This window comes from Lutjanus erythropterus, chromosome 17, assembly GCF_056507025.1.
Source record: "Lutjanus erythropterus isolate fLutEry1 chromosome 17, fLutEry1.hap2, whole genome shotgun sequence".
In the NCBI taxonomy this organism is placed as follows: Eukaryota; Metazoa; Chordata; class Actinopteri; order Lutjaniformes; family Lutjanidae; genus Lutjanus; species Lutjanus erythropterus.
In genome coordinates, this window is record NC_139333.1 from 16,488,454 (window position 1) to 16,516,236 (window position 27,783).

The 27,783-nt window shown below is 38.9% G+C and overlaps 1 protein-coding gene across 1 annotated transcript in view; it reads right to left on the reverse strand.

The window, feature by feature from the left end:
- Positions 1 to 27,783, reverse strand: part of nrg3b (neuregulin 3b) — a 264,266-nt gene that overhangs the window by 42,824 nt on the left and 193,659 nt on the right. The window lies entirely within an intron of this gene.

Sequence of the window (27,783 nt, forward strand, 5' to 3'; positions counted from 1 at the left end):
AAAATAAACCAAGAGGGCTCTACTGGGACCCCTTTTTATTCCGAAGGTTTCATCTAGAACCCATCCATGGGGTCTTACTGAGAACCCTTTCACGCTGTGGTACAAAGAACCCTTGGCGAAAGAGTTCTCAAGGATTTCAACAATTCTTGAACTCTTTCTTCCAAAAGGGTTCGTTGTATGAAAAGTTTTCTCAGTGGAACCCTTAGTCTCACAAAGAACCCTTGGAAAACCCTTTTGTTAACATAAGCATTCTTCAGAGAGAAAACAGTTCTAGGTAGAACCTCAGCCCTTCAAGAAGAACCCTTTTGGAACTCTTTTTCTAAGAGTGTATGATCATTATATATTTTTGAAAAACACATTGAACAAATCTTTTACAAAAATCTATAAAATTACAGAAAAATTGAGGACATGTTAAATTTCTTTGCAGAACTCGGCTCTAGTTTGGCACAATCTTCAATAGTTTTTGTCTCAAAGAGGACTTAGGCATTTTTTATTCCTGTCTTCAATAGTGGCCGTACTGTGAGCACATTCAGTGGGCTGATCCATCCCTCTGCTCTTTCACGGCTTAGAGAGACAATTGGTGGATTTGCTTTGATGTGTCTGTTTCAACATAAACTTCATGAGTGAGTGAGATGTCAGAGTTGTCTATATTTTCTGTATTTCTTCAGTCGATGACATATCGGAGGTAAACCGAGGGGATTTACGCTCGCACGTTATCCATCAATATCTGTCTGCCACATTTCCACCAGTGTCACCCATCCCACACGTAGGATAATGTATTGGCTGAGTGACAGGCAGAAGTGGACCATTCAGTCTTTCTCTCAGCTTGGCTCGACCTGATAGCTTGAAGAAAAATGAAGAAACCAACAACAACTGAGCCATGTAAAACAAACTCAGCAGCAGTGGAGATCACAAGTTGTTGGTTAAGGCTGGCGTAAGAGTGAAAACTGTGGTAGATTGTCATCTTTCTTTGTTTTAACGTCTCAAGCTGCACTTTCAGCTCCGTTTGTTTGGTGTGTCTCGGCTCAATATGTGCGGTTTCTTTCTTATCTCTCCTGTTTTCTCCATAACGCGGCATGGAACTGCACAATTGATGAAAATGAAATACAGTACACGGTCCTCTAATTTCACACCGGCTCAAAGCTGATGGTAGTGCTGATGCAGCTGTGTCTGCATATTTGTTGGGTGCCCATTCTTTCAGTTTGCCTCTGTTTGGTGATTCTGCGCCTCCAAATGGAAATGCTCCCGCTATGGTAGGCTGAGTGGCACATGAGGCTGTGTTGTGCAGATTAGGTGGATCAGTGCAATTTTGGTACTCGTTTTGGCAAGATCAATCTTGCATTTCCACCAAAAGACACCACCTCTTAGCATATAATTCAAAAATTATTCAATAGGGAAGCTTTTAACCTGCACTGACTGAATTTTTTTGGCCACTTTAAGGCAGAGGAAACCATTAGTGGAACTCAAGACTGACTTATTATCATCTTTAAAGATGATCTGGCAAAGAGTAGCCTATTTACACATCCAGCAGAAACAGTGAAATATTATCATTCATTTAGAGTCATGCAAAATCCGATGTTCACTCTGCTGTTAGCTGTTTTGGCTCCCGAAGAACCAAAAATATCCAGCTTTTTAACAGCTAAATGTACCCCTATGTTCACCAGATAGTCTCTTCTATTGATGCTTTTTGATGCTGGAAAGATTTTTAAAGGTTTTTCAGAGCATTTTGCTGAAAACACTGCCAGAAATGAGAACAGGGAGATTAAACCAAGGCAGTGAAATTTAGGGCTAGAAAACAAAAAAAAAAAACCAAAAAAACCAAAAAAAAAACAATTCTCTGTGGGTTATTCGCTAAAAGTGATCTCTTTCACATCCCATCAACTAGGGCTGTGCCAAACACAAATCTTGAGGCTTCTTCAATAACACTGACATTTGAGTTCTAAATCAACATCCAAATGCTGCAGAGCTTGATTTAAAAAAAATCTATTTATCCTGTTTAAACCCAGCAGTTCTCCAAGGTTGCAGATGAAAATTAGGCTACACTATTATTATTTTACTATTTGTGGTATTAGATTACGGCTGCGTAGGATAGTTTCTGACTCACGTGATCCAAACATTTTCAATAACTCCAAAGCATTGTTGTAAACTGCAGAAGTTTTCAGATATTTACATATTTTTGTCTGATAAAACATCTCTGCTTCAATTCATATTTGTTTCGCTTCTCAAAAGCAACATTTTCACTGCAATGCTCTCCTGCTTGCAGCACAGAAAGAGAGGCACGCACTGGCACAACAGGCAGTCTAGCAGCAATTTACCAGCACCATAATTTACATTTATATTGACAAAACTGACAAGCTATATTCATTTAAGAAAGTTGATTCAACAAAAAAGACTAACTCATTTAATCCGATGAATCACTGTATTCAAATTGAGGCCTTTGTTTGTTTGTTTGTTTGTTTTTTTGGGGTGGGGGGGTGATGACATCAACAGACATTTAAAGAAAACTTCAATTGAAGCTTTGAATGTAAAAAAAAAAGAAAATCAGTACAAGTGTACCCATTACACACAGCCATTTGATCCACTGTAATTATAAAGATAATGATTAGGACCGCTGCAAAAAAAAAAAAAAAAATTGAAGGATGTACAAAAACATTTTTAACATTAGGCGTGTTATAAAGTGAGGATGGAAAGCTTTTCAGTGCCGTTGATCCGCAGCCCTCCTAGCTGCAGGGCGTGATCGTTGAATCGGCCATTTTGCGTTATGTGGCAGTAAAAACTCTCTAACTGCACCTTTAAATAGTGACTCATTATCATTCAACTGAGGTGTGAAAAATACTCTTGAATTAAACCCTCTAAATCTTAAACCTCAAAGTCTTTTTGTTACTTTATTTCTAAAGTAAAAAAACAAAACACACACAATCTCCACAGTTCTGGGCTCGGGCGACCACGGGAAGAAATAAAGGACTGGATTCTCTCCTGTCATTGTCTCTCCCACGGCCACACTTCCACCTCTTAATCAATCTGAAAAAATGGAAAATACAAACCCTGGTATTCTCCAAACTCTCTCTCAACTCTCTTTTTCATGCACATGTACTGTTCTGCGCTGTAGCAGTGTTGTGCTTCTCCTTGTTCTCTCCTGTGTCCAGGTGCTGCCCTCCACTCCTTGCAGCTGCAGTGAGTGATTGGCTGCAGGTGTTTCCTGTCAGTAATCAGGCCTGGAGCTTAAAGGCTCGGCGAGCGCTGCAGGATACTGCCAGTGGACCATTTAGCAGACATCACTCTGTGTGTCTGCAGTGTAGTCTGTGTATGGCAGTACAGACTGCTTGTTGCTAACGTGATGCTAGCATGTGCTAGGTTCACCTGATTTTACTCCCTTTTGGAGGGAGTGTGTTTATTGGTTAGTTTAGTTAGCACCTTTGGGCAAGTTAGTAGGTATGACAGGTGTCAAAATTTTATCTATCATTGTATCCATTATTTCTGAGAGTTATTAATAATCCTGACCACTAGAGGGCAGCAACAACGAGCATCTACCTGTGATCTAGACCGTAGGATTTAGGAGAAGACGACAAACAGGAAGTTGGACATGTTAACCAATCGCTGCTACAGTTGTCAATAAAAATGAAATATCTTTAGATCGGGTGTTGTTTGATCACTTACAGGTTGTCTGCTGTCCTCTGCAGTTGTCTGCTGTTTTCAGGCAAGACAAAGTAAAAAGTAATGAGTCTACTAAAATTTCAGCAATTGTAACTGTTATTTTGAGAAAAGTAATTAGTTACATGTCTAGTTACAACCAAAAGTAGTGGAATTACAGAATTGTAATGTGTACTCTGCTGTGCCAATTTTGTTTGTTTGTTGTTTTCTTGAACTTTACTTTTATTTGTTAATAAATTGCTTGTTTAAGCATTTTGGTTTCCTTCCTTCCCTTATCTTTTATTACTTCCGCAACCCCCTGCACAACACACACACACACACACACATACACACACATACACACACACACACACACAAGATTATGTTATACTGTCCTATAGAGAAGCACACACAGTTAATACACTCCGGCTGAACACTAACAAAATTATAGCATAGCATTATATAGCATTTTAAATTGAAAACCATGATATAAATAAAGAAGCAATCTCTCCACTCTGATGTTGGCTGCTTCCTGGAGATATTTTGGGGAAACACTCATTGCTAATACAGATGACGACCAAACAAAGGAAAGAACTGATTGTTTGCAATTTCACAAAATCTTAGGATGTTATTCAAATGCAAGTGATAGTTCCATATAAACCCACTGTATTCATACAGCATGTTGCCCAGTTCTTGACATTTGTTCATTTAAGAGCCAGGATTGGTTTAATTAATTATTTGCATTATACAGTATCTGGCATAAGAGCAATTTCTGTTCTGTATCAGATACTTATGGCCGTTGTTCATAATGCACTCAATATGCAGCTTTGGGGCCAAAAAACAAAACAAAACATGATTTCAGAGATCTGAAATAGAAGAACAGAAGAGGAAAAACTATGAAACCCCATATCCATTTAAAAAGTCCTCATTAATCACTGTGGAGATAGACCATTAAAACAGACCGAATATTTTACAGTGAAATGGAATATGCAAAAGAACATGTCATATGATGCGTAAAGCACCAGTCCAAATGATTAATGCAAAGATATCAGATTAATTACCAAATTAAAACTGCTTTTGTATGGGAGAAATCAAGTCAGGACCACAGTGGGAGAGATGTTAAATAAGAGAGAATCCCAGGAGAAGCTGGAGATTTTTGACACATTTTACAGCCAATGTTAAAATGACATGTCTGTGTTGACCTTTAGTTAGAAAATTTGGTGACGCTTAATTTGACGGGGTGTGCATAAGAGATTTTGACACCAGACACCTGTCACGAACACAAAAGAATTTTTATGAATGTTTTTGACTGTTGTCATTAAGCGTCATTTGGTCAATAATGTCATTTTTAATGCAAAGTTAACATGATGAAATGTCTTTGTTATGACAGCTTGATATTATCAAACTTAAAAAAACTCTTTAGCTGTATGTTTTAATATTACATTGAACTGTCATGTGGTTGGTTATGACATTGGCCATCATGAAACCATTATAAGTATGCATGAATAATTCTCTTGACCTTCAGTAAAATGGTACATTTTGGACTTGTTATAGAGATGTCATTAAATGTTTCAAGGCAATGACAAAGACAGTGAAAAGTTATAATGTTTTGGTTAATGTCAAGTTGTCATAACATAGACATTTTTGGCTTCATTAATGTCAGGTGTATAACAAAGATATCTCACACACTGTCAACTTCGCTGTTGATGTTTATGACTGTTCAGACTCCTTCATGTTCATGACAGGCGCCATGACATCTTATGACAGTGTAATAACAGTCTTATACACACCCCTTTTTACACTATCTGAGTGGCCATGTGTAAACTTAAGGCACCTCTGTGTTCTCAGTTGATTTTTTGATTTGCTACTGTATAAAACACAAGCACTGCCCCTTTTTTGTCAGCGAGCCAATCTGTATAAAACAGCCAATCGAGCACCTCCAAATTCAGGGAGGAACTCGAGGCAGCCAGTCAGAATTCAAGGGTAAACCATCCCTCCCCTCCCGTCACTTGGCTCTGGCCTACATCACACCTTCTGTCCCCGGGTGTGAGCTGAGACGCCTAGTTAGTATTCTGAAACACAAACCCAAAGGCAGAATGCCTGTCTGGCTATCTGTTTACGTCTGGCCCTGTTTTTCTGTTTGTCTACGTCTCCATCTCTCCCCTCCTTCCATCTTTGTAGCACTGTGAAACACGCTCAGCCATCCCTCAATGAGATGCAAACAATGTTTTGTAAATGTGTTTGTGTGAACATGGCGTCGGATGCCTGAATGGATGACAAACAATGTGAGATAATGACGCGCTTTGAGGATGTGTTTGGGTGTGGATCTCCAATGAGGGAAATGGGAGTACAAGAGCTTGTATTTTTTTATGTATTTGTGCGTCGGTGTCTTTCAAAAAGGTGAAAAATATCTCAAAAAGAACCCAGATGCATGTGTGTGTGAGAGAGACTATGTGGATTGGGGCATATATGACAGCTTTTTCAAATGTGTGTTCATATCCTGCAGCCACTGTGTGAATGAGCAGCAGCTATATAGACTCGGCGCATGTTTTTTTCCCCCCACTGCTCCAGAGCTGTCTGCGACTACCCAGCTGCTTTTAACACATGTTCCAGTCACAGAGAAAACACACCTCTGAGTCTGGAGGATGACGGAGGGGTGGGGAGCGCTGCCTCATGACTAATCACCATGCTGCTTGTTAATTAGCGTGAAGAAAAATGGAGGATAGTTTGAGTGCAAGGGGAGGGAAAAGAGGTTCAAGGAGGAGAGAGGGGATGGGGATGTGATCATGTCAACCAAACTTTTCATTTACCTTTTGACGCCCATGCATATTAGCTTCCACATGTCCTATAAAGTAACTGCATATGAGCTATTACTGATGAGACAGAGGGGAGGAACTGAAGCTTACTGTAAGGAAGAACTGCTCCCATGGGTGTTGAGCACTTACTGACTAGATTAACTCAGGCTTGTAGCTTACAGTACTTATGGATGCACAATATGTGGTGGTCACTGATACGACTAATTTAAAACGGGATTAATATCTCATTCTTACCAGCATCTGTTGACAAATAATAACAATGACACTGGCAGTTGTGTTGCACAGCGTACAGTCAATGTTTTACGAGAGACTTGAGTAATTTAAGCTAAAGTTCAAAATTCATTTGTGACCTTGAAAACAGCATTTCCACTTTCTTTTTTTTTATAATAATAGTAATAATAAAAGATTACTAAAAACATTAACATTTTGCGAAATGCACCTTTCTTGCAGAAACTTAGATCAGAAGATCAACTCCAGTGTTGTAAATACTGCATGAAACTAAATCTTAGCTTAGCATAAAGACTGGAAAACTGTGCCCAGCCAAGACATAGTTGAACACATACAACCTCAATAAAGCAACATGTAGTTTTTACACTTTTTTCTATGCATGTATGAAGCTACTATATGAACATAAATGTTAGCTTTGCCTAGAATAAAGATTGAACCAGGGGAAAACTATGCCAAACCAAACCAAATTGCATTTCTGATGGTGTTAAATTCTGAGCTACAATTGGCTGAAATAAATTCTACTGATTGAAGGTTTTGTTAGGAGACAGGTATAGAAAATTCCATTTTTGACTCCAACATTTGGCATCCTTGGTTAAAAGCCACTTGAAAAGGAAGGGTGAATCACACTAACGTGATTTGAAATATGCTGGCTACATACTGTATGTCTGACTAAAGCTGGCTAACCCTGAACTGCAGGGCATCATTATTGCTGGTTTTCACATGTTAACTCTGTTTGACAAAATGAAGTGAATTATTTTTATGCTTACTTAACACTAGGAAGAGGGGGAAAGCCTGCATGCGGCTTAAACTTGGCATTTAATCTGTGCATTGTGATTGGGAAGTGACCAGAAAGTATCTACAAACACTGATAATGTTGGACTGGCCACACTTTCCCTTAATTACCTGGCTTCTTTGAAAAAATGTCTTTCTTCAGTCTTGCTATCAAAGGCAATCATTATTTGGCAGCAGGGGTTCCAACCACACTCAATAGACACATTTATCGCACTGCACCAACTCTTTGACTCGCTGCCACATTTCATTTTGCACACCAACTGGTGCAGTTGATGTTGTTAAGTGTTACTGAATTGGGCGTTACCCCTAATTTCCATAACTTGACCTACAAGTCATGCATAATAAAATCAAGATTTGCATATGCATTGGAAGCACAGATGCAATATGGCGTTACGTTAATTGCTAAGTATCGAAATAAATTATTTAAAATTCATCCACTGTGTCGGGCTGGGTGAAGCTATTTTAATTTGCTCGTTTTTGAGATATAGTACCTGCTGCAATCCACGATACACTATTTTATCAAGTGTATAAATACAGACTAGGAGGAGGCTGAGGGAACACAGTTGATTTAAGCTGCATTTGCTTTCCACTGCAGCCTAATTTTCACCACTGGGAAGGTCGAGATGACTGACTAAAATCCATTTTTTATGAGGAGAAAAAAAAGTAGACCTCCAGTGATCTAATTTCTTTTATAATAAGAGGTACACACATAAACATATCACACACACACACACACACATGCATGCAGTCACACGCACACAGCCATCCCTGCTTCACTCTCAATATCAAAGCCTAATCAGTGGCTGACACTTCTCTCATTGTTATTGATGGGGTGCGAGGGAAGAATGGGCTATGAGTTGGCTGCAATCTGCCTGGATTGTTCTGTGGTGAAAAAACCCCACAATACACAAGGCCAAAATGCCTCCAATAAAGACAGTCCTCTGCCTTTATCGCATGAGCCATACATATTTCTATCTGGCTCCTGCAGCAGTGCAGCAGGGAAGCTAGAGTGAACATGATTTATACCTCGAGCGAGTTTGATGGATGTCTATTACTGCGTGTGAGCTGTTTACATACAGGAGTGATACGCAGCTGCCAGGATGTGTCTTTGCTCAAAACTTTAATGCTATATCGAGACGAGGCCAAAAAGAGGTAACACAACACTAGACAGACGGCTGTCACCCAGGAACTTTTCTTTCTATTGAAATAACTGAGAAGATGTAGATATAAACATAATGTGGGCATAGTAATAATTGCCACCATAAATTTATGTGGACTCATGCTGATGGAAAAACAGGGCATTAATAAGGCCGTTTCATTTGGAGGACATCAAAGCATGATGCACGATATAAAGCACAATAATATTGTGATTAAAAACCAGATTGTCAGTCAAACTACTGTAGTCTCAGCTACTGCGCATGCAAACACAGTTAATTAGAGCTTCATTAGGGTTCTGACTAATGAGCTTCCATACTGTTGCAGTAAATATTGTGAATAAAGTTAACAAGGTTCTTACACCTTTTTCAAAATCAAATTCAAGCTTTTTCAAGCTTTTTCAGCACCTTACAGCTGTGGCAAATTAGTCCTACATATTTATATACAAACCGTATATATACTCAAAGACTGGGTTGTATCAGCAAAGATTAACCTAATCTAAGATTGGCTCTAATCAGAGTTCAGCAAAACTAGGTTTAAAATGAGCATTACCAGATTTAAAATTAAGCAAAGCTCAGATGCACAATTAAGTACTAATCTGGGTTTAGTTAATCCAAGTTTATTTACGTAAAATGAAATTGAATAGTATTTAATCAATATGGAGATGCTTGCTTACCTAAAGGGGAGACTGTTAACTTTCGGCTGATCCGTATCCCTTAACAATACATTATTTTTTGCTAATAAGTTAACAAAAAAAATATCTTTGGGGTGTAAACGAAACAAGACATTTGATGACTTTATTTAAAAAGTGAACTATTCAGTCAACTAATGCATTTACAGTTTCAACAAGTTTCAAGCACTTTATCCAAAATCCAAGCACTCTTTAAATCTTGAAAAGGCCACATCAAAATTCAAGTGTTTTCAAGGATTTCCAGCTGCCAAACATACCCTCTATTAAAGCTATTGCAGAGTTTTTAACTGTTTATCACTGACGCCTACATAATCTGCATAAGTTAAAGAGACCACCAGCAAGAAGATCAGCTCTTTCTGTATAGTTCTTCTTATTATCTGCCACCAGGTCGGATTTTCCTTGAAATCAGATGAAATAAGTCTGTGTTTACATGTTCCAGACAGTTATAGTAAGTCATATGTAAGCCAGTTGAAAAGAAGCAGGAGGAGAATTTCCCTCAGGTGATTTTATTTTTGATGTTATATTTTGTGGTCATTATGGTGGAAATGCTACCACCTTTGTCCACAGGGCCTCCAAAATAAACACAATATGAAAATTCCTTGTAGTAGCTTTAAGTGATGTTATACCGTCCTCATTCCTTTTATTATTTTTGGATCTTATCCTAAAGACATTTTGCCTCTGTGGTAAATACTGTTAACACTATTTTGTCTTTTCTTGGTATAATTGCTGCTGTGATGTCCCCATTTTGCTGCAGGGATCATTGCATTTTCATCAGCTAAGACAGTAAACAAGGCTGCTGCAGCCGTTTCATTCATCAAGATAAACACAAACTTGCGCAATTTCACTGTCAAATGTCATCTGAACTAAGCAGCAAAATAAAATATTTCAATAGGCGCATCATGTCACAAAGAGCGACACGGCACAGAACGTTCTGGTTGGGTGTGCCCTATCTATACTGCTCCAAGAAGTCATTAAGCTCTTGGAGGATGAAGACGTCCCGGCTTGTTTGCCTTGCACATCAGCAGGGCTGAATGTGAGACTGGGAGCTGGCACTGTATCACGCAGGAGTGCACACTACATCATGACGGAGCTCCCAAGCCGCGAGTCTGTAACAGGTGCTGTTTCAAAGGACTAGAGATAACAGAGGGGGAAGAAAAGGGCGAGGGGAGACGGACACAGTGAGAGAGAGAGAGGGGGAATGGGATGCTGCTGAAGGGGATGTATTCCTCTTCATCTTCAGAGATTTCTTTTTCGCTTTCGGTCTCTGGGTGTGTGTATGTTGGTGCGTGTGTGCGCACAATTGCAAAAAAAAAAAATACTGTCAGACTGGGAAATTGTATTCTGTTTTGAAGAGAATAATACTTTAAGCTACGCTCTTGAAGAATAAGGATGAATTTTACCAGCAGTCCATACAGGTTAAATATTCATAGGATTCGCAGTTCCAACCCAGTATAATACTAGACATCTGCATTGTGTACTATTAACCCCTGCAAGTAACCTTCTGCTGCACATTTTATTATTTTGCCTTCCAGTGATTCATAATTTATAAGTTTACCACAAAAAACGCTCGAGTAGTTCCACACAGGACTTAAAGGAAACAAACAAAAACAGCAGATTGCCTTTGTTGTTTGGAACAAAATGCATTTTCTGATGTCTTTTAAGTCTTTTGTCTTCTTACACTCAACAAAACTACAGCTCAACAGCACTTTAGTTTTTCGCTTTTTCACGCGTTGAAGTAAAAAAATCTGAGACTTCTTCTGTGCACACAAATGGTTTATTTTTCTCAAATTTTATTCACAAATTTGTGAATCCATGTTAGCTGACACTTCTCCTTCTCCAAGATGTTCCATCCAAACAGCATGAAACAGCATACATAGGTGTGTCTTAGATGGCTCACAATAAAAGGCCACTCTAAAATGTGCAGTTTGATCTTCAAGAAAGGTATTTATTAGGAACTAAACTATGGCTATTTCACATAGGGTTACATATACTAATTTTATTTCCCAGGATGGCAAAGTCATGACCCACCCTACTCTGCATCTGATTGGCTTACCCTGATATTCTTACCCTTAACCCAAATCAATAATTCTTCATGCCTCAATCTAACCAACTGAACCAAAAAAGGGAATGAGTACTAGCCAATCAGAGGTAGAGTAGGGCCGTCATGACTTCATGCCCTCCCGTGGGGACTAAAATGACATCCCTATGTGAAATGGTCATAGTTCAAAATGTCTTTTTTGGTCTTATTTTAGAGTGGCCTTTTATTATAACCAGTCCAAGGCAAACCTATGCAATAATCATGCTGGAGGATAAATTCTCACTAACACAAATTTCAACAAATTTGTGAACAAAATTTGAGAGAAACAAACATTTTGTGTGCAAATAAGAGGTCTTAGATTTTTGACTTCAAAAACAAAAGTGTTGCATTTATACTTCTGTTGAGAGTATGAGCACAAGTGTGTATAAGTGCAAGTGTAACACAGCACATAGGGGGAGGTAACGGTATCATCCATCAGCTCTGCCTGGAATGATCCTCTGCTGTGTTTGCATAGGACCTGCAGAAGATCATCAATTAACGTGGTCTGTTTAGAGGCGCCACAGCTAAAGAATCAACAGCTCATCTTGTGTGGAGTGAAAACCATGTAAGCAGCTATCACTTCGTTTCACTCCAGCTGTGTTGCAATTTGCATTATGTTGCTGTTAACAACATTGTATGAGTCATGCCATGTGGCTATGAGTAATATCTTCAGGTGCTGATGTCTTTATTATAAGTCTTCAACGTTTTTACTGACTGCAATTGTTTTGGCCAGTGTTTGAAGAAAAAAACAAGCTGTTTTTGATTTAAGGATGTCATCCATTTACCCTGCAGAGGTTGAAGTTTTACATAAATCTTATATGCTTAATGGACATGTTAAAGAGACAAGAAGACAAGCTGGGATACCTGTGAATAAGAGTAACAAATTTCTCCATGAAGGTTTCATCAGGGAGCATTACCTCAAACTGAACGGTGATGGATCTGTCCTACTCGTTTATCATTTGGGACAGTCCGCTGCTTCTTACACTATTAGAAATAAGAGTTTCAAAAGGGTTCTTCCTGAAAGGTTGAGGCTCCACTGAGAACCATTTGTTTCTAAAGAACCGTTTATGAAGGAAGAGTTTGTTAAACTTTCTTATTAAGAATGAAACCCTTATCATCCAAAGGACCCTTTTTGGAAGAAAAAGCTCTTCTAGGAAGGGTTCTCTGTACATATAGGGTTCTTGGTTGAAGTCCCTGTGTGGGTTCTAGATAAAACCCTTGGAATTTAATATGGTTTTGGGTAGAACCCCCTATGTGGGTTCTAGATCAAACCCTTGGAATATAAAAGGGTTCTCTTTAGAAGCCCCTGGGTGGGTTCTTGTTAGCATCCTTAGAGGACACTGTAGAAAGCTTCTTTGTAGAACCTCTCACAGGGGGTTCTGGGTAAAACCTTTCACAGATGGTTCTATGTATAACCCTTTACGTTGGGTTCTATGTAGAACACTGAGAGTTTTCCAAGTGGAACCTTTAGAAACGAAACGATACGATCTTTCAACCTCAGTTTACTTTTAGATTTCCACATTTTAGCTGCAGTTCTTACAGTGCAGTGATTATATTATAGTCTATAGTTAGATGATCTGTCTGATATTAACTGTGCTTGTTCATACCATACAGTGGGATTTCTAAGATTATAAGAGAGTTAACAGAATATTTTGACAGAGATCATCCCAACCATTTTAAAGAGTTAGAAGAGCTCATGAGAGCCATCAAAACAACAGCTTCCTGAATCACCAGAGACAACTCTGTGACTTTTATTATTCATTAGACTTCTCTTTTTGTAAGCGACTGCCAGCCACAACACAAACTGTTGGCTGCCTCCATCATGGCGCAGTACATTACCAATTTAGCAGGGGTGTTTGAACTGTACCTTGAGACGACATAATGTGATTATTAAACAGTAATAAAGAAAGATGGCAAGAGACGGGAAAAATAACCCACTTGAGCCTTTTGCTTGTCAACAAGGTTTGTAAGAGCTTATCCTGTTTGATATTATCTACATGCTCCTTTAGGACTGGTAACAATGAAAAAGTAATTAAGTTCAAGTATGACACTTGGAACCCTGACTATTGATAAAAAAAAAAAATACAGTCCTGACATAACTCATTACTTGAAAGTGATTGACTTTTTATTGTATCTGCTGACAGGATGTTTAACTCAAGCTTAGTTAAGGTGCCACAACTTGAAGTAGGTACGGCAGATTACATCACCACAGCAGGAGTGAGAGTGACCTGAATAATTCACCTCCTTCTGGAGGGTAAGTGAAGATGCATGTAACATCACAGTCTTGTCTGGACACAATGTATAAAAGGGGGCTTTTGTCTTTGAGATGGTGATCCTCTCAGAGTAATGCAGATCACTTGCATGTTATATACAGGAAACATGACTTGAGTGGGCTTGAATCTTGAATGTGATGTCTTACAGAGCTGAAAGAGAGAGAGAGCTGTACATACATTTTACATGCTTTACATGATTTCAAATATGTACAAGGGACAAATCACTTTTTGAAAAAGTAACACTGCCCGACAACTATTCACATATGTTAAATCATTTCAGAGAGACATGTAGATAGTAAAAAAAAAAAAAAAAAAACACACTTCTTTTGTAGAAGCGTACTGGTGCTCATTATTTGCTTATGAAATCTTTGCCTTTTGTCTGTGGTAGACTCGCGTGGGTGATTGCCCCCTGGTGCCCTCATGTTCAAAAATGTATCAGAAGTGCCCTCTTGGATGCCGTTATGCTAAGTAAAACATGACAAGCGCCTTTACAGAGGACAGAAGATGAGAAAGTGCTCTCTAGGGTGCCATTCCAGTGGAGAAAACATGGCAAAGTGCCCTCTAGGGTGCCCTTCCAGAGGGAAAAACATGAATAAGTTCCTAAAATTTTCTTCCAACAGAGAAAATATGAAAAAGTGTCCTTTAGGGTGCCCTGCCAGTGGATAAAACACGACAAAATACATCACAACTTTCACCCCACCACAAAGAGCTTGTGCCATCGCCTATTATAATCTTTATTTCTCTGTGACTTCTTGTAATATAAACTGTAATGGTGTCATGGACATACATGTGAGAAGAACCTATTTTAACAAGTGCCTCACTTTGTAAATAAGTGAAGCATTTAATGCAGACTTCATCTGAATATCATAGAGTGAGAAAGGGATGTTGTTGCTGTAGACTAGCAATTTAGTATCAAAGAAGAAGAAGGCCTTGCCATTAAAACATGATTATACTGTGATTACAGCATGAGAGACTGTGGGGAAGCAGAGTGACTTTTTTTTTTCTTCTGCACACTTGACTAACACTTGACACACCGTAGCAACATTTCTTGAAACACTGTCATTATCTGTCTCCTCAGGAGCAAAAACATCAACCTCTGGCATCTCACCTTGTTTGAGAGTCTGCCTTTGCTTTGTATGAGATTCACAGATAGTAACCAAGTTATCTGTCTTTCCACAAATATAATGACTGCTGCCTCTCTCTCTGTCTGCCCGTGTAAATTATCTGTGGCTTTTGTGCTGTTGGTCAGACAAACAATTTGAGGACATCTACTTTGGCTCTGAGAAATTGTGGTGGACATTTTATCACTATTTTCTGACATTTTACAAACCAAATAACTAAACAATCAATCAAGGAAGTGAACAGCAGATTGATTGATAATGGAAATAATTAGTTGCAGCCCTAGCTGTAATCATCATTAAGACATAAAACAATAAAAAAATCACAATATCGGTAAATGGAAAATCACGTTTGTTTAGAACAAGGTTTTCCAAACTTTTCCATGCAAATCCCCCAGACAGCATTAGCTTTTTTTTAGTTTTTAAAGTAAAAAAAAATGCAGAAAAAACCTCAAAAAATGACAAAAAATCTATTTCTTTGTGTTTTTATATCAGAAATCATGTTTTCTTCCCGTAAAACAAGGCATGACATGACAGCTTGCCATCAAAAGGCATGATATGGGGGCTAATGACAGCAATTTTCAATATTCAAATCGAATTCTTTCCAGCATTATCTTGTTTCACTAAAAAATATGTCAGAATATGAACGCTAGACACTCAAAATGCTGTTTCTGCCGGACTTTGATTACAAGATTACAAGGAAACATGAGGAGGGAGAGAGAGGTTTGACATGCAACATGGGTCTTTGACTGGAACTGAAGTAGGAACGTTGTGGTTTTAATGCTGGTTTAACCCCTAGGTCTGCAGGATTCCCCCAAAATAAACCACTGCACAATCTGGACCTCTCCAACACGAATTACATAGCCTAATAATATTGATGTTTATTTATAAAGCACTTATCAAAATCGAGGATTACAGTGCAAATGCTTTATAAAAATCAATGTAGTGAACATGGAAACACACACATATATATGTATGAATATACTTTATGTCAGCAAGTTAATGAAACAGCATAATTACAGAACACCACATGTTAGTGGTTAACTACAGCACCACATGAATATTCACACTAACACTCACATTCTCAGTCAATAATATAAACACAATGATTGGCCAAAATAGTTCTGTGCTCAATGATTTTTACATCAGCAAACACTGACACTTTAAATGCCCCCAAGAGCGCCAAGTAAATACTACTATCATGTGTGCAGGATTAAGCTTTGATTTTCTCCACAAACCTCAATGATATTAGTTATGCCCATTTCCCCGCTTCTCGTCTTGCCCTACATAGTACAAATCTGGCTCAGTTTTTTTTTTTTTATGTATCTGGGGGATCATTCTGCTCTGTGATGCATGACAGAGAGCAGAAGCCACAGCGCCACGTGGCTCCAGGTGTTTCCACTGTTCTGCATTCGTATCAGGAGCTCATCAAAGAGGTCGCAGTGAGTTAACATTCTGTCCGCCAATAGCTTAGCCGTTGCTCTGTTTTTTCACATGCGGGCCCACCCACTGCCGAGTCGGGACACTGCAGGTTTTTTTTTTTGGCTCTTTAAAAATGATTTTCTGTAAAGAAAACACGCCTGCCTTTTGTGCCCAATGTTTTGGATGCTGCTGACATCTGCCTGTACAACCTTAATCCTGTGCACTACATTCAGCATGATTGAGTTCAAATCACTGCAAATCCTAATGGGCTCCGAAGGACCTATACATACACACTCACAAATGCAAACACAGACACGCTCAATTACATGTATCCAAACACACACGCTCACGGAAGTGTACGACACAGTCAAGGCAGAGCTTTGTCTGTAGATGAACTGTCTTGAAGCCAAACCCTGTGGCTCAGCTACAGTATCAGCTGTAAAAGATGGATTAGGCTCCTCTGTAACTACTCTCACACTGAGACACAATGTAATAAGGTGTGTGTGTGCGTGTTTGTGCGTGTGTACTAGAGAAGAGAGGGCACATCTTAAAGTGACTGGCTGCACACAGCTACTGTGCCTCCCGTGCGTCAAATGTGGTATGTTTACTTCTGCAAGCTGCCTACAAGTGCAAGAGATTTAGAGGAGTGTGCTCTGATAGAGACGACTGGAACAGCTTACACAGAACCCAAACAAGTGTCTGGGGGAAAAAAGAGATTGCTCCCATTGTGATCAATCTGACTGCCTTAGCCAACCGGCCCTGAATAGATGGTCACATTTCTTCACCCTGCAGGCAGACGCCACTATGCAACACACTGTCATACACAAGAAACGACATATTAAGCTCACGCTGTGCCTCGTGTCTTTATAATTACATCTGTGTAAAATCTCACAATATAATACCGGCTGAACGCTTCTGAAATGCTTCCAATCATGAGTGGGTATAAGTGAAGGACACACTGTTTAAAAAATCTGGATTTTAGTTTATTACTCCTGTGGTTCTGTTGCTGAAGTTCATACCGACAGGTGCAAATAGAAAACACTCGAACCCCCAAAGGATTGATTGCTGCAACTGTTTAGGGGGAGCTGTGGTTATTACAAACTCTCTCCTCTCACAGACGTTTCAACAGCCTCAGCAACGCCGACATTAATGAAACAGTCACAGAAATGTATCAGAGAAACAAGGAGAAGCTGGTAGCTTTGTCTGTTCTAACTCATTAATCATCCACAGTATAGTTTACAATATGCTATGGCATTCTGATTGTGTTCATTAGTTTCTTGTACTGGAGAGTATAACTGGATTTCTGCAGTTCTAAACGAATATCCACGTATTAAACTGCATTTATATCCAATAAAAATGGGTTTGTAGCCATGAGTGAATAACTTCCTTTACTTATGATGATTTCCCTAATCTGTAGGTATTGATTACTTTAAAGTAGCCAGAACCTGCAATTAAAAGACTGGTGAGTAGGACAGGTCAGTTAATTGGTGGACCGTGAGCCGAATCCAGGCCTTTACTTCAATCCGGCCCTTTGATCATTTATAAATATGAAAAAAAGTATATAATTGCGATTTTTTTTAATTAACCGGCTAACATTGTGAATTTATTTATATTATTATAAAAGTTTTATTCCTGAGCTAATTCATTGGATATGTCTGTTATAAAGAACAAAGATATTTACTTTATTAAAAATATTAAGGCTGTTTAATCAGAGGGAATTTAGCAGGGTCAAGAGTGAAAGGAGTGAAAAGGAAAGTTAAATGCAACATTGTGTTCATTCAAACAAGCTACTTCTAATCTAGGATTACAAAGGAACATTGCTTTTTCCTTTACTTTGATACATAATGTTTCTTTTCCAATTGTGAAGACTAATGAAGCGGGGGAAAAAGTGCATTGTTAGACATGCTCCTTGGCACTTTGCTTTTTTCAAATCTGTTCCTTTTAAAAGAAAAAAGTAACTGATTAGACCTGGTGCAGGATTTAGTGGTATTTAGAGGCTGTATATTACAAACATCTCAATACCTCTCGCCTCACCTTCCCTTTCCAGTTGTGTAATAGTAGATATAAACACTTCATTCCAAGGTAATGAAACCAGGATTCTTATTTTTCAGGTGATTATACACACTTTTAAATATTATATTCCATTTCTGCCATATTCTGTTCATAGATTCCCCTAAATCTTACACACTGGACCTTTGCTGTTTTGCTTTCATTTGAATATGCTAACCATGCTGTAGCTACAATCTGGCTCTAATTTAACAATTTGAATCAGTCGAGTCAGTACGTGAATGACTGTCGGTGTGTAATGTGTGGCTGTAATACTATTCTGCCACATTTAACGCACTAACTGAAGTCTGCTGTCAGATCCATTTACCTGCACTTTAAAAACTCTTAATTTGCTTGCAAGAAAATATGTTTGCTGTGAGCCCCTTCAGCATTTTATATCCCGTTTTGTGATATCAGGTTCCACTTAAATAGCTTATAAGCAGTAATATCAACAGCTATGTAGTCAAACAGTTAATATTAACCACATTATAAGCAGGTCAATGCTTTGACACAGCACAAATCTGAGCCCTGAGATCCAGCTGGAACACAAAACAAATATAGTCCTTCAGCAGTGAGAAAACAAAATCCACCCTAAAAGATTTAAGGAATGGATTTCACATTTAGAAATGAAAAATGAGGCTGCAGAGCAAAGTTATAGCCGCGATGCTAATTGGAAGAGAATTGAGCTGGAGAAATAACCTCACAGTCTCAGTGCAGATGTCAACCATATAGATTTTTCTGTGCGGACAGTGATCTATATTTACCATGCACCCTGTAAATACACCAATATTTTATGATTTACCTATCGGTGAGTTTTTCATGTGAGTACAGGCTATTTTTTAACTTCTGGACAGCTATGAATTGGTATTGATTAAATTCTAATTCAATTCCCCTCGTTTTGCTGTTATTGCCAGCAGAAGCTGAGATGTACTGCCTGTCTAGGCAAATGTACCTCGCACACAGAAATAGATGACCTCTGTTGCTTTAATTACCCTTGATCCCATGCAGCGCGGTCAGTGTGGGTTTTTTTGACTTGCTGGACTGTATTATTTACATTCATTAAAGTGCAGGATGGAGAAATAGTATTTTCAACTGCTAAACATTATGTGTTGTCTTGTGACTTAGCACCTGGTTTATGTTTCATAGCCACTTCAGCCGGTTTTCAGTAAAAATGACAGCGTTTTAAAGGGGTGAAAAATACTGCAAAAAGATCAAGATGGTTCTCTCCTCATTTGTTTCGCTGTCCAAAAGTGCAAACAAAATAAACCCAAATCATTCATCCGTCTGAAGCAAGCAGAGCTCCAACCATGCAGTTGTCTGCAGATGTGCTTCTGCATTTAACCGTCGGTTAAATTCAGTGTATCTACCCCGTCACAGTTCAGAATCACGCCTAAAAGGATGAACATGAAAGTGATGGGCAAAAGAAATGAAAATGAAGGGTGGGTGAGTCTGAGAATTATAACATGGGAACCGTCAACGTGGAGTGCATCAATGTCAGTCAAGCTCCATCCCCAATGATGGTGGCTAATTAGATTTTCCCATGCTCAACAAATCATGCTGATAGGGAGAAACATTTTGCAACTCAATAGCCAGCTGACATGTACTGATAGCATTGTCAACAGAGTCAGCTGTGCTGCCTGCGAACATGGTGAGAGTGGAGAATTATATTACAGATGCGTGTTCTGTTTACATTCACTGACAGGTACTGTGGCGGAGAGAATTGCCCATAATTAGATCTGAATGAATGACAGAATGAATGAATGACCTGAAAATAAATGCTACACAGAAATGCACAGAAATCCAGAAATACATAATGGTGAGCATATATTGAAACAAATATGCCAGAATGATCTACTGTAAAGAGACAGTTTTCACCCCATTTGCCTTTATTTTAAAACTTATGATCCTAAAGATTTTCATGAAATCAAACCCCATTTTTATAATACAAAATATGGTCTGCAATAGCCATTCAGTGTATCACATTGAGTAATTATACAGTATATAGTAGGTTTTACTGGTAGTGATGGAGTCTGCCATTCCTGTGCTAAATCCAGTGTGTGTGTTATCTCATTGATGATTGAGGTTTCACATTAAAAGCTCTCCACTGGTTAAACACAGGGTGGCTTTTATTGTGAAGTACCCAAAACAAAGGTAATGTATGTCTTTGTCACAGTGGTTAGTGCTAATCATGAAGTGTCCACAAAATTAGATACTGACATTTTTCACATTTTTCATTAATGTATCATTTAGAATTTAAGCAACTGAGTAACATAACAAAGGGGGGAAGCCACAGTGAGCTGTTGGTTGAAGAGGAGGCCAAAGTCCTGCATGGTTCAAGTTTTGCAAACATGCATCCGCCCTCACCTGCAAAGAACTGACCGCTTACCAGTAATTATCTCCAAGCCAAAACCAGACTTGCCTGGAACCATTAATATAAGCCCTGTGACTCAATCCGCTCCCGTGATTAAACACACATACGGCACACTTGTCACTCACTTGTGTTCTCAAATGGCGCCTGTCCTCCTGCAGCTGTCAATATATTTTCTCAGCAACGACATCGTGGTTATCAAAAGCTAATACTTTTTTTGCACTTTTTACAAGCTGGCAACACTGTTCTCACAGATCGCATTAAATCAGCAATAAATTGTCCACACTTCTTCTATTCTCTACTTGCCTCCATGTCAATTTAGCCAGCAGCCAGTCTGCAGTGACATGACGTCCCCTTGTTTGGCCAGATGTGAGGTCAAAGTCTGTGTCACAGCCTTTCACAGTAACTTCACTTGACCGTGTCAAGCTGTTGAGTGGAAAATTCAGTCAGGCTGTGGGTGCGACTATTTTTTTTGACTGATTTTTGTTTTAAAACGACCTGAATTTGTCTGACTTGTTTTCTGTAGAATTAAACCACACTTGCCGTTACCATGGTAACCATGGACGTCACCAAACCAACTAGGACAGAAATCTGAAGGATTGCAACTTTAAAGGCATACTATGCAGGATTTTCCAAGAAACATCACCCACCAGAAGTGCTTGTCTGCCTGTAAGTTCTTATTTTCTCATTATTTTTCTGTGTTCTGGACTCTTCTATCAACCCACAACATCGTTATTCAACATCCTGACACAAGACTCGACAACCAGCTGTCTCTCTGGAGCATTTACAGGCAGAAATCCTATTTATTCTACCTTTAATGACTGTAATTGCCATGCTCAAATAACAGGGCTTTCATATTGACATGTATGAGCTTTGTATGTGTCAGTGACATTCAGTAATGTGTTCCTCGATAGATTTGCTTTACTGGAACTGATGGGAAATCCAGCAGAATCACAGTGCAAAGGACAACAATGCTTCTCCTGATTACGAGCTTTTCAGTGTAGTCAGTGAACTCCTGGTCTGATTGCTGTGTCTGAATGTCAGTAACAACACCCACATAAAAAAATTATATAGCATCTTGCACATCAGCAGATACATATTCACATAACCAATTTAAGGAATATGGAAATGTTCTATCTATCTATCTATCTATCTATCTATCTATCTATCTATCTATCTATCTATCTATCTATCTATCTATCTATCTATCTATTCACTAACCACACCCTTGTTGCTTCAGACAGTGTTTTATAGGAATTTAGTTAAAAATGAGCTCTAAAGCCTTTAATAATTTGTCGTGCTGGACGCACTACATGCTGTTGCTCACAGCCTCTCTACTGTCTTCCAACCAATCACGAGCTCTGCGCTGCACTGTGGTAAAAATCTTCAATTGTAGTCCTCTTGGCATAGACTAAATTCTCATTTGGAATCCAAGATGTGGCGATTCGCAGCAGATACTTGGCTGGCTCTTTATAGTTACATTAATGAGGACAAATAAAAATAACAAAGACACTGAAACGCTCGAACTCAAACGAGCCAAATGAACAGAAAGATTGTGGAGGGAGGATATTTTCTTCATATATTTGTTTCATAGCTGGTGGTATTTAACAGTGATAGCGCTGTATTTTTAATTTTTTCACATGAAACGATCAATATTATGCACACATTTTCTCCTCCAACTGCTTCACCTCGCATGTGAGGTGCTGCTGTGTCTATTAATTACTCTCATATGCACTGCTGATTAGCTTTGCCTGGAAACCAAAGCTTCCTCTGTGTGTGTGTGTGTGTGTGTGTGTGTGTGTATGTACATATGCAAGGAACCTAATCACTTCTGCTGCCACTGAAATAACAACAAGTCTACAAAATCAATTTGATTGCACCCAGAAAATAGCCATTTTCCCCGAATAAAAATCAAGTTTTGTTTTCAGCTATTGAGCCAGCAATCCTTGATGCATGATCGCGTGTGAATCCAGCACAACTGATTACGCATCTGCTGAACTAGCAAGAGGTGGCTCAAGACCCTTTACTCTATGCTTTCACTTTGAAGTGGCGATGATGAAGAGATTACATCGTGGAGTGATCAAGGATAACCTTCAGTGTTTTATCTGTACGGATCGCCCCGTTTGTCCACATCTCTGGCACTGAGATACTGGAACAGAGCACTGCCAGATGTCTGATGTCTTATTAGCACCAAAACCATTTCAAAAGAGGCATCATTTCTGTTATTTGGTTTGCATTAGACATTTATTCTTCACATACAAGCACTTCCTCCACTCTATAACTGTGCATTTGCTACAGCAAGATTTAAATTTAAGAGTAGAGTGAAGCATGTTACGGTGTCCTTGCAGACTAACTTGCTTCCCTGGAGGATGGCCAAGTAATACTTCTGTCAAATCACTGACGTACTCGTTGTGAAATCAGAACTTGATCAAATCCCACAAATCCCATTTCAGATCTGTGGTGGTCTGGGGTGCCTGCTGCCACAGATCTGTCCGTTAAATTGGTCCAACATGGAGGGCCCAGTGTCTTTCCTTTTTGTTTTGTGTTTTCCCCTTTTTCTTTTATTTTTACCCCTACAGTGGGTGAAAACTATGCAATCGCTTTTAGAATAATTTAGATATATCAATAGTGTTTTGTTGAAATTGGCTTTACTTTCTCGTTGTGCGGCTCTGACAAGCTGTAATAAAATTCCAGTAACAGAAATCCAAGTAGACTTATTTGACATTTGCAAAGTGTAGTGATGCATGAACAGAACTGTCAACACCAGTCACAGATACAGAACATTTAAAAACCCATTGTATTTAAAGGAGCAGTAAGTGATTCTAGAGAAAGTTAGTTGCTTGTTCAGTAACTGACTGACTAAGATTTTTTTCATTTGAAACAGATTTGGCCGCTCATTACGAATATTCCACGATTTGTCCTTTTGTCAGTTGAGTGCATCACACTAAATTCCCATATCAGCCTACGTGATATATATGTTTTACCAGTATGACTCACATTTTAATGTCTTCCTTCACATCATCTGTGACGTGAAAACATCAGATTTTCACACCATCAGAAAAAGTAACAGTTTGCGTAAAATCAACGCACTGCTTAGCTTCTCTCCTCAGGCTTCAGCCCTGCAGCTGCTGTCCGGCATCACCTGCTCTGTACGTCTGCGCTCCTTCACGCTGTGAATTAAAGGTTTATTTCAACCAAACCAGAGCTGATGATTGTTGGAACATTGGGAAGACAAACTGAAACACCTTTGGTGAGTTTTGTTTTTGGGAGTCTGGTTAGTTTGCCGACTGCAATAAAACAGCTGTTCATGGTAAAAAAACAAAAACAAAACGGATCTTACTCTTTAAAAAAAGGCTAAGATATGTAGTAATATTTTACAGGCATTTATGATAATATTTTGAGCCTGTTGGCAGTAAAAAAACAAGCACTAGGAGCGGCCTCTGGTGGAATGGCTGACAGCACGTCATCTGCACTCTGTTTCTATCACTTTTCTCCGTTTCCATCACAGTTAGTTTGTGGTATGTGGTGATTTAGAGACTGAGTTTGTAAAGTTTACAGCCTGTCATGCTGTTGCATTGCTCCGTGACGCAGCTAAAAAACAAGAGAGCTGAAACCTGTTTCATCCTCTCTCTTCAGCTAACAATCAGCGCATGTTGTCAAGATGATTTTTTTTAGTGCAGCAGCTAATATAAAAGTAACATTTATTTAGTAATATTTATGATTCCCGCTTATAATTTGTCTGTGAAATGTTCGCCCTGGGCATTTTTGTATGCCTCCATCTGTTTTATTCTGTTGTTTTAATTTAAACCGACTGACACAGGAGCTCAACTGGAAGAATCTCAGTCGACTGAGAGGTTTCCAACTAATGATTTAAATCGCTGACTTTCAGCGGGCAGCCCTGTTATTGAGTCTCATTCCCGGTTTGTCAAATACTGATGTCTTACTGACCTGTGAATGACCAGAGTTCTCCATCACAGGCTAAATTTTCCTCTCACAACACTTTAATTACATGTTGGTTTAAAGGTTATTATGGACCTCTGGTCCAATTACACTAAACATAAAGTGTCTACCCAAGCTTCAACCATAGTAATGCATTATATTTACTCATGAAAAAAAAATCCATTACGTCAAAATAATGTGTATAAGCTTATCTCATGAAATTAGGAAAATTCATGAAGTATCAAACTGATGAAATAACATTAAGTATGTCTTTTAAGTTATTAGAGAGGATAACATCAAATTTATGACGGGAGTATTAAAAACAAAGCCATATTGGAGAAAAAAAGGCAACAAAACAAAGAAATCTCTATCACTGAAACGCATGATTATCTCTGAGAGCACCCAACCATGTTATTCCTTGCATGACAGCTTCAGTTAAACAGGTAAGCAAAATAACAAAGAATGAGTTTTATCAAGGCAATTATCTGAGCAGAACTGCGCCGGTGAATGTATTCCACTCTTGACTTCTCTTTGATGAAAGCAGCAGGAGCCTTCTCACTCCCTCCTTCTTATCGCACTGTCAAGCCAGCTTGCCTGCTCCCACACTGAGCTTGCCAGCAGAAAGGGCACTGCTCGTTAATGCCAGTGAGCTGGAAATGAGTCACAGCACCTTGTCACGTGGCGGATCTGTACCCCGACGGCGCCCTCTGCTCAGGAACTAAAGAACATGGTTTTCCCTGCTCGTTGACATTCAGCGCTGCTATCATGACTGCTGTTCTCATCAAATTGAGGGAAAAGAGCAAATGCGCACATTGAGGAAGACGTGGTGACTGGAACTGCAGGCCTCGCCTTGTGGAAGCCGGATCTTTTACTAGTTCTAGGGTTTGATGAATATTTTTTATATTATAGTCTCCCCTATGGAGATATTGAACTTTAAGCTGGAGGAAGATTTTAACTGTCTATAATTAACAACACGGTCATGAAAATAAAAGGACGATTCAGTAGTTTTAAATCAAGCTCAAACAAATGAGCTTCAGCAAGTGTGGTCTTCAAAGGTACACTCTTAGAAATAAGGGTTCTCAAAGGCTTCTTCCTGAAGGACTAAGGTTCTAGCCAGAACCATTTGCTTCTGAAGAACCCTTGTTTGAAGACAGGGTTCGCAGGTTCGCAGGTTCTTTTTAAGATTAAAGGTTACATTAAGAAACCTTGTAAATCACCTTTCTGGAAGAAAAAGTTGTTCAATGATTGTTGAAAACACTTAAAAACTCTTTCAGCTGAAGTTTGTCATAAGGTCTTTTTGGATAAAAACCCTTGGAATATAAAAGGGTTCTCTTTAGAACCCCCTGGGTAGGTTCTTGTTGGCACCCTTAGAAGCTGGAAAGGTTCTGCATAGCACCCTCAGAGAGGCTTCTGAGTGGTGCCATTACACGGTAGAAGGATTCTCTGTGGAACCTCTCATAGGGAGCTCTGGGTGAAATCTTTCACAAATTGTTCTATTTTAAACATTTTATCTTGGGTTCGAGGTAGACAAGTTGAGGAACCCTCTATGGTTCTAGTTAGCATGTTTATTTCTAAGAGTGTACAGCAGATTCCAGAAGAATCAACTGATGTCTCCTCTACTTCAAAACATGTCTACTATGTTGTATATTTCCATTATCTGAGCCACTGTGGCTTAAAATGTGTGATAATGATGTGCCGAAAGGTGAAAAAAGCACAAATTTTCTAGTATATTCAAGCTTGCGTGCACTATAAACACCGGGGAGTCGTGCAGCACAACTTTAGTTGTGCGTTGGTGTGCTGAGATTATATAAACATGCATTCTCTCACAGTTGATTTGCTTCAACTGGCTCTGTTTTCAAGTGGGGATTTGGGAAATATTTGATATAATGAGGTTATATTCCACAGTTTTCCCATGCTGTATTTGGAAGATTGAAATAGTTCTCTAAGTGACTTCAAACTGTCACATTTGCATTATTGAAAGGTCAGGCCCTGAGAAAAAAAAATGCTTGGATACTCTCACAAGCTAATTAGCAGGATAATAGATGCTAATTAATAAATTGGTACTTACACAATTATATATTGTATCGCAAATTTGTGATGTGTGTTCACTGCTTGCCAGAAGATAATTTAGTCTTTTGGTGTACCCACTTCCTCTCACTCTAACTCATTTCTTTCTACTTCATTTGGTTTGCATTCAGCATTGAGATAACCACTTAACTTCAGCTGAGTCAATGCACCAAAGCTGTTGTTAAGCACCACTCGAGCAGATATGTATACGGGTGGAGGAGATTACCCAAAAGGAGCTGACATCACTGAGGTTCAGACCTCAACAGAATTTCTGTTCTATTGTGCAGCGTTTGCTCTGAGGAATAGGTGGCCTAAATATGAAGTGACAGTGTCATAAGCAGCTGAGTGCAAAGTATGTTGTGATAAGCTGCATTATTATGCAATTGTTAAGAGAATGTGTGCCTAGTCAGAGTGATTCAGAAGCTGATGTGTGGTCACTTCATCTGCCGACAGGATCAGACATTTTTAAGACTATTACATTCATATTGAATGTATCTATTAATATTTATGCATTTTCTCCCCTAGAAATTTCCAAGATGCTCCTGAAATAAAATACATAAATATGCCACGTTTAAAAAAGGGTCGCAGGGCAGACAAGACCATGATTTGTGCTAAATGCTAATGTCAGCATGCTAATACACTCATAATGATGATGCTAACATGCTAAAGTAGAGGGAATGTTATGGGATCACCAAGATTACAATCATCATGGAGAGACGACATGGATGTGTAAATTCATGGCAGTCCATACTAATAGTTGTCAAAACTGCAAATATGAACCTCATGGTGGCGCTATACGGAAACTCAATCTTTCTTTAGAATTCATCCTCTGGGAGCCATGAATGTCTGAACAAAATCTTTTACTAATCAGTCAGATAGTTTACAGTATAAGTGAAAACTTTGACCTGCCACTGGAGAAAAAGTCAGGGTATCACCAACGCCATAAGAACCGATCCTTTGGGAACCATGAACAAGAAAGAGAAATTTTCTATCTTGTGAACAGAAGCACACTATCCTGGGAATCTGAGGAAATGCACTTGTTTTTAAAATATAATTTTGGATACCATCACAGCACAGTGGTCATATTTCAAGCAACACTAAAGTAAAAGGAGAAATGTGGATTCCAAACCTGGCTACTTTAATTAATAATTACTGAGGCAT